This window comes from Vicugna pacos, chromosome 26 (assembly GCF_048564905.1).
Source record: "Vicugna pacos chromosome 26, VicPac4, whole genome shotgun sequence".
In the NCBI taxonomy this organism is placed as follows: Eukaryota; Metazoa; Chordata; class Mammalia; order Artiodactyla; family Camelidae; genus Vicugna; species Vicugna pacos.
In genome coordinates this window covers 8,950,706-8,959,428 of record NC_133012.1, presented here as the reverse complement: position 1 = coordinate 8,959,428, position 8,723 = coordinate 8,950,706, and the positions used below count along the sequence as shown (strand labels likewise).

General features: G+C 46.6%; 1 long non-coding RNA gene across 1 annotated transcript; it reads left to right on the top strand.

Annotated features, from left to right (window-relative positions):
- LOC140689453 (uncharacterized) lies at nt 1–8,418 on the top strand. The gene is made up of 3 exons (XR_012064406.1): nt 1–212; nt 1,294–1,490; nt 8,246–8,418. It is a non-coding gene; the product is annotated as an uncharacterized lncRNA (long non-coding RNA).
- Nucleotides 8,419–8,723: the final 305 nt, after the last annotated feature.

Below are 8,723 nucleotides of genomic sequence, written 5' to 3'. Positions count from 1 at the left end.
TTGTTTTATTTTTATCATGGCATGTCCTCTCGTCCCATCTCTCCTCTTCAGGCAAATAGTCAGCTTTCTCTGCACTGTCTAGGAGAAGGATGTGGCGGGCAGAACGCGGGAAAGGCTTGAAAGGCTGTGCTTTGTGTTCTCAAAGTCCCGGCCCTTGGGGGAATTAAAGGATTCACTTACAGACAAGTCCCCCAAACCCACTCCCATCCAAGGTAAGAAAATGATTTCCCCAAGGCTGAGGAGGGTGGAAGGAGAGAGAGAAAGTGAGGGAGAGGTGGTAAGAGCCAAGGGATCAGCGTGCTCCTGGGAGAGAAACTTGCACGTCCTCTCGGGCAAAGGCCCGGGGAGATGGAGAGATCACAGAGAATGGCCACCCGGTGCTGGGTCTAGGGGTTAACGAGGCCGAAGAGATTCACGGGCTCCTGGAGGCCCAGCAGAGACCAGAAGCAGCAAAGAGCGGCCAGAGCTGAGGTGCCAAGCGACACCTGCACAGACCAGTGGCTGAGGACCCGACAGGAGCCCCCAGTCCAGGTCTTAGCACTACTAGAGCTGTCCGACCCTTGATTAAATCCTAGTGTGGGGGAAAGCCTCCGAATTCACCAAGACTATATTTCTACCATCTCAGACTTCCGCGCTGAGCCCAGATGGAGTACCAGGGACCAAATTTATCCTCCTACTGGAAACAACAAAAAAGAAAAAACTCAGAAAAATTACACAGAACAGTGGCTTTTAAGGCACTGGCCATCAGGCAACGAAGGACAGTGATCCCTAAGAAATGGTAAACGTTAAGGGCTGAGATGAGCTTTACGGTTGTCCCAGGCTGCAGCTTGGGGGGGAGACCCGGGAGGGGCCTGAAACTGACTTCCAGGAAGAAAGAAAGCAAGCCTGCCTTTCACAGGATGTACCAGAGGGAATTCACCTTTGAGGGCTAGAGAAATGCTGCCATTTGCATGATACTTACCAAGAATTTAAATACAAAAATTAGTTCTATTTCACACGCCTTACATTATTAAAATAAGAATGTCCCTATTAACGTGAATTTATCGTCCTTCGTTCTCTGGGCACTTTTCAGGGGCTCCCTTTCCAGCAATTGGCTTCAGCCGCAGACAAACAGGACTCTTCGCTGCGTGTGTGAGAGGCAGCTCTGTGTTTGTGTGAGTGTGACTGCTCAGCCCTATAAACCAATATTCCGGTCCCTGAGGAATTTACATCTTGAAAGATCACCTCCTGTCTCCTTCCCCACCCTGCATCTACTTACCCCCTTTTAAAACTGTCTCGGATCCCTTCCCCCAGAGTTGTCACCAGCGTGTGCTTCCAGAGCTGGGATGAGCTTTCTTCTTGTAAGTCAGTTTCACGCCACCACTGCGTCTCCAGGACGCTCTGCTCCCCCGCGGGTCTCCGGGACTGAATGATCATTTACTTCTGCTGACCATCAGCCTCTGGTCACCAGCGTGAACTCCTGGATTCCTAACCTGATGCCAGTGATGCATGTGAGTGACTCATACGTCTGACAGTCCCTCCTCCTCCTCCTCAGGAGTCCCTCACACAGCTCAGGGCTGTTGAGATTTTCCTAAGTTGAAGGTAACTGAAAAGGATTACTATAAAAGAAGGCAGAGGTTTTAACCTTCGTGCTTTACAGGGAAACCTTCCCCCAAAGACAAGCATTTGACATGCGGTCCCCTTGAAGACACAACTCAGTTCCTAGCCTTGCTCCCCTGTCCACGGATGTGCCCTCCTTTCCCCAAATGTCTCTTATTTCAAAGCACAATAAAAGCCTCCTACAACAACCTAGTGTAAAGACAGAACATGGTTAGGCAGAGAGGTGTCACCCCCTTTATTCTCCTGGGGCTCTCAGGCCGCGCACAACTTAGGAAAGGCAAAGGAGATGACACCTGTGTCAGACGCGTTCACATGCAAGATACGGAAACTCAGCCCAAACCCAATTCAGTGTTTATTTTCATAACTCATTTTCTCATAATACAGACTGTCCTGCCGTAAGGGTTGGTCAGTTCATTTAAAACAGGATGGAAGGGGGCAGGACACAGCCATTCAAGGAATGCTACAGCAATTAACATCAAAATGGTGAAAGATTCAACCCCCAGTAGGCCTTGAGGCTCAAGATGGTGGGAGATTTAACTTCTAGTAGATCTTGAGCTCCATTATATGCTCACTGTAATATATTAACATGGTGACTAACAAGCCCGCAGGCACCATGGCAGTCCCAAGGCTAGCCACAAAAGGTCAAAGTGGGAAATGGCCAACTTCCTGGGAACCCCAGCCCCATCCCCAGGCTACTTAGACTGGTCCTTCCACTTAGGAGCATATGAAGCCACCAAGCCCATAAAAACTAGCAATGGCGCCTCGAGGCCGCCCCTCTCTCTCCCTCTTCGGAGACGGCCCACATTCTGTCTATGGAGTGTGTACCTACTTTTAATCTGAGTACCCAACCCCCACCCCTCGTGGCCTTTCTCTTGCCTTTCAATATATCTCTCTGCATAAATCTACCTTCACTCAACTATGGATCACTCTTGAATTTTTTCCTGCACGAAGCCAAGGACCCACACTTGGTGGGGCACTTCCCAGGGGCTCAACTGAAGCCTGGGACACAGCCCTTGTCACGCCCCACATCTGTTTTCCTGCATCACATTTACTCAACATCATCAGAGACTTGAGTTCTGTCCCTTCCTCTGCTCTGCTGAACAAAGTTTCAGCTGCATCTTAGGGCTGGTTCCCTTGCACTCAGCATCTGTGACAGTGACAGATCCTTGTTCATATCCGATGGGAGCGAGAACCTGGCTTTTCTCTGCAGAAACCTCAGACAAGCCTGTTCTCTGCCTTGCGTTACTTGCTACTGTATCCTCAGTACCTTTAGAGCAGCCATGAAGACCGTGCGCCAGCTGAAAGTTATCTGCATATTCCTGTTCCCTGGACAAACTGGGTTTTCTGCATGATCTTTTAGACATCTTTTTAACACTGATCTTTAAAGGCCAAAAACTAACAGAGGTCACAATCTTACGTATAGAGAATGTGTAGCCACACCTTAGAGGTATCTGGCATGCAATAGAATCTGAATAGACATTTGTTGTGTGAACGAAGAACAAGTAAACCACATGGGTCCAAACGCTGGCAAGAGAGAGGGAACATCATCATCAGTTTCTCATCCAAGGAGAAGCGACCATGATGCTGACTACAATCTCATCACAGAGAAATCTGCCCCTTGAGACCCTTACCTTGGCGAAACAAAGACCCAAGCAAGAACTTTGAAATGAAATTGTCTTCATTTTCATTTATGTTTTGCTTTTCCGATAAAAGTCAAAGTTTGAGAGGGTGAACTCTCGTGCAGTTTTTGGATATGGAAGGGAGACAGTAGGCAGCCCCGTATTCCTGCTACACACACAATCCCCGAAAGTCAGGGTGGGCGGCACATTGTGACTTTCCAGGAAAAATCGATTCATCCAGGGCTCAGATGCCCAACCTTGAGTTTCTGATACATTCTTGTGGGGAGTATAACTGTTTTTCCCAAAAAAAGATATGCTCGTGTCCTAACTCCCAGAGCCTGTGAATGTGACCTTATTTGGAAATAAGTTCTTTGAAGATATAATCAGGCAAAGAGTAGGACATACTGGGTTAGGTGGGGCCCTGAGCTGATGACTGGAGTCCTTATTAGAAGTGGGAAGTTTGCAGAAGGCAAACCAGGAGCATCCCACATGACAACAGAGGCAGAGACTGGAGGGACCCCTCTACACACCAGGGAACACCAAGGATTTCTGGCATCAGAAAGGACACGTGCCTCATCCTCGTCCGCACCACCTGCCTCTCTCTCCATCATGAGCCTTCTGTGTTTTAGTTCCACTAACAGCTACATGGGTTTTTATATTACAATAAAGTTTTTTTAAAACCTCGCCTGGCACCAAAGACCACCCATACCCCACGACAGCTTCTTTCCCACCGTGACTGTTAGCTCCTCCACAACTGAAAACCTTTATGTCCCATTTTAGACTCCCATCTATTCATTTGTGGCATTAGCTCAGAGCCGTACCTTGTATTAAATCCTCAGAAAGCTGTTTCCATGCTTTCCCTTCATCTCCCTGAAGTTTCATAAAATTACTGGTCTAGAGACGATCATCCAGTTCAACCTCCACCGGACAAGGCATTCACAGTCTCTCGTGGTCAGAGTCAAATGCACACCTAGCATCTGGGCAGTGAGACATCCGTACCACCCCGTCTCCTCCGTATCTCACTACTCCTGCTGCTGACATCTCTTCACTCACTCATCCATCCATCCATCCATTAATAGCCGCTAGTAATTAGTACCTACTGAGAACCTACTCTGTGTCAGGTACAATTCTAAGCTCTGGGAATATAGCAGGAGGGACATGCATGATGAACGCCCTTGTGAGTGTAATTTCTAATAGGTGAAGATCATAAACAAGTAAAGGGATAAAGCATGTCAGGTGTTGATAAAAACTACCGAGGAATAACCTATATTGAAAGAGAATGTGAAAAGGAACATATATATTCATAACTGAATCACTACACTGTACACTGGAAACTAACACAACCTTGCAAATCGACTATACGTCAATTAAAAAAAAAAAAGACTATCGAGGGAATTTAAGTAGGGATATGGGATAGAGGAAGGGGTCAGGTGGGAGAGAGATTTTAAAAGGGTAGCCAGGGAAAACCAACTTGGGGCTATGACAGCAAAACGCAACCACCAAGAGTACTTGATCATACAAACTGTGTTGCCCTGAACAGTGGGTTTTCCATTTTGATTTTCTAGGGAAGGTCATCCCCTGGTGCCCAAGAGCCACACCTTCTCTGTCATCTCTTTGGGAATGCTTCTTTTCCAACCTCAGCCCCTCCCCAGTCATTATCTTCCCTTCTCTTTGGAGCCAATATTGCAAGCATTCTGGTGGTTCCCCTCAAGCCATACTCTCTGAATACAGTGCCCAGACAGACACCCTATTCCAGGCCGGCTCTGGAAACACCGAATAAGACAGGACCATCACCTCTGACATTCTCTACTCTGTGCACTTTATATCTGATGGTGCAAACACAATTGTGCCCCACTTTTTTGGTAATTATCTCGCATGGTGGACTCATACAGAGCATAGAGTCAATAAGATTGCTAAGAAATGTTGATGTCTTCCAACTCTTCAGCCCCAGGCTCTTCCCACCCTGGAGTCTTCCTCTTAATTTCATTAACTTTGGGAAAAACTAAACCAAAAAAAAAAAATTCAACCAGTTAGGGCAGTAGCTGTGGCAGTCTGGACACACAGCACGTAATGACCTCTAGGTATCCTCTTTTGCTCCATCTAAGCCTGCCTGCTTCATCCTAGAGATTTGATTAACATCATTCCAATCTGCAAAGCCTTAAAGTGCTGAGTTATCATCTGCCTGGTTTTTTTCCCCTCTAATGTTTAAAAAGAAATCAATTGATGGCAGCTTAGGTTTCTGTCCTTTGCTTTCCCTTGCCAGAGGTGAATCCCACTGTTTCCAAGTGAGAATAGGCTGTGGGTCCGCCCGGCAGCCTCTCCAGCTGAGGATGGGATTACAAAGCACATTCCTGTTCCCTTCTCACTGCCCTGCTCCCCATTGGGAAAATTAAACCATGTGGTGTGGAGGCTAAACCTTCTTCACATCCAAACTTTAATTGGTTTTCTGGTTGTTCTTTTTTCACTCTTTACCTTCCAAAATCAAGTAGGAAAATCATCAAAAGAGGCACTGGGATACAGTTGATTATCAGTGTCATGAGGATTTAAATGCACCAATTACTGGCTATAGAATCTTGGATAAGCCACTCAGCTGCTCTGTGACTCTTTTTCCCATCTGAAAAATGGAGTTAATAATCATAGCCATGTCCAGGGCACACTGTCAGCATTAAAAGAGCTAACATGTGGAAAGCACTTGGGACAGTAACTGGCACATGGTGAACACCATGTAAGGGTTAGCTTCTATTTGGGGTTAAAATTAAATACATAAATTCAGAGTTCACTCCCAATTATTTGGAGGCAATTGAGCTGCTCTGGGTTTTCCCTGGGAGGGGAGAAACAGTATGATATAACAGATCCTGGATTCAGACAGGCAAAAACAGTATCTGAGCTCAAGTGTGTGCCCTTGGGAACATGATTTATCCTCAACTGTCTCATCTGCCAAACGGCGATAATTACACCTCATGCCCAGAGCTGCTAGGGGATCCAGGTGAGCTAACTGTTCTCAGGGCTCCCAAAAATGCCTACTGAATATATAGCTTTGAATGCACAAAATGCAATGCGCATCCTTGGTTGGAGAAGATCATTCCTTGAAGAAGAGAATTTCATCATCCCAGTCCCACCAAGAGACCTTAGTTCCTGACTCAGTCTTTCTAACAGGGGGCCTTTCTTTTGTCCTGGCCATCCAGGTTCCAAGGCAACCTAGGCCCAGAGGCTTCAGTGCCCCATCTGTCCCTCCAGCCCCGTGAACTTCCCAAAGGCTTCAGGCTGTGATATCCTCACCAAGTTGACTCCCTTTGCCAACAGCCCACCCACTACTCAGAACCCTCTTCCAAACCCGGCAGCCGTGAAGTAAAACCTTCCCGATGATGTGGACTTGTGGGTTACCCTTCCGGATTTGTTAATAGTAAGGGCTTTCTGTGGACAGGACCGGGAAGGGGAGCAACACGCCGCAGAGACAGGACTGGCAAGAGTAAGAAGCATAGTGCTTCACAGGCAACTCGCTGGGTCGAGAATGTAAGAGTCCAAGTGGCCCACGTGACCGGTGTGTGCAGAATTCTTTGACTGCCTCAGAAAAATGGAGCATTGCACAAGTACACCGCCATATTTCTGACTCCGTCAAATGTTTCCTAGATGACCTGATGATAAGGCCGTAGCTACACGTGCAAAATGACAGAGCTGGAAGTACTTTCGGGATCACTTCTTCCACAAGCCTCATCTTACACACGAATAAACTTAGAAGTGAAGCAACTTGTTGATGGTCACGAAGCGAAGCAATGATGACAGGGTCAGGTCCAGCGCCCTGGTCCCAACTTGTGGTCTGTCCTTCTCTCCACTGCATCGCCCGGTCTCACATTCCTGCTGAGCTTCAGGGTCAAATATCTGAACAATAGCGATGCAGGTACTTTTCTCATGCCTTGAGCTCAGCGCTTCATGATACACTTAAAGAAAGAAATGTTGAGAGCACCTCTGTGTCTAAAACCAAGGGCAAAAAGCTTCCGAGAGCTAACCCGGAAGCTGGTCTTGCCCAAGAAGTGCTTTCACTGGACTGTCATCCTTGAATCACTCAGAACGTCTATGTGCTTTTGTCCATCCAACTTTCGCAGTTAGTATCATCGGTCACCTTGAAGCAGGTCGTTTCCTGCTGAGCAACAGCCTTCGGCCAGGCTGTAAGCAGTCAGTTTTTACCACCTGGTCATTAATCCCTAGAAATGCTCTATACCCAAATTCTTCACTGCTTAAACAAATGATTTTCCATAGGTGATTCTGGGCACATTAAGGGAGAAAGGTCTGGCTTGTGGTGATGGAGTCGGTCTGCATCTCGATTATGGTAGCTGATATACAAATCTGCACATGATAACGGCACAGAACTTTAGACACTTACAAGCACATATAAAACTGGCAAAATCTGAGTGAAATATGTAGACTGTACCAATGTCAGTTTCCTGGTTTCATTATAGTTATTAAGACGTTACCATGGGGGGAAAATGGGTGCACAGTACACAGGACCTCTTTGTACTTCTTTTTAAACCTACTGCAAATTTATAATTATTTCAGAATAAAACAATAATAAAAAAGACAGGTCTGGTGGGGAAACACTTCGGGGTTGTCAGTGAGCGTTTAGGTAGAATCTCAGTCATGAGTAAGCAGGCATCTGTTGGGAAGGTCTAAATAGAGGGCCACTTAAACAGGCTTTGGGAGCACAGTTCTTGGAGAAATGGTCTCGTAGAGTCACGTTATGCCCATATCACCATTGAGGTCTGGCTTTCTCAGTTGGCTATCATTTGCCTGCCCAGCTCTCTGGTTTTTCTGGAGGCTGGAACCCTATTCCCTCACTCCCACAGTCATCAATCATCCAGTTCCCTCACAAGCAGCCACATAAATCCAGTCCCAGGCTGACTGGTCCAGCCTTGACCACTGACCCGAGGTAAGCCAATCAGAGTGCCTTCCTACAATCTCTGGACTTGAGCCAGAGCATATCCTTTAAAGCTCAGAGCATTCCGTGACTGTGTTTCCTGCCTTGTCTTCAGGAGAAATGGAGGCGGCCAATTTGCAGAAAGAAAATAAGAAACTGACATGAACAAAAAGAAAACTGAAGACAGAGATGGCTTTGATGGGATCTACTGCTTGTTCCAGCTGTTCCTGGAACCCATCTGCAGTCCTGCTCTCAGATTCCATAAGACCTTCTGGCATCTGGAGAACAAGTTCCTTTTGTTCATTAAGCAAATTAAAAACCTGTCACTGCAAACAAACAACCCTAACAAGTAGGTTTCCTGCTTTCCTTTGATACTGCCTCTATGACAGATCGTGTAAATCCAGGGACAGTTCACGATTTTTTCTTTAAAGTAATATATGTGTTACAGTTAGAGATAAGGTTCCTGGTTTCCATGAAATCTTGCTTTTTCCTGACACTCTTTAGTTGGGCAGAGGCACACTGTCTTCACGGACGAATGTCAAGAACGCTTGGATCTTCCTGGAACCACAGTCAGTGCTAAAGGGGAAGCAACG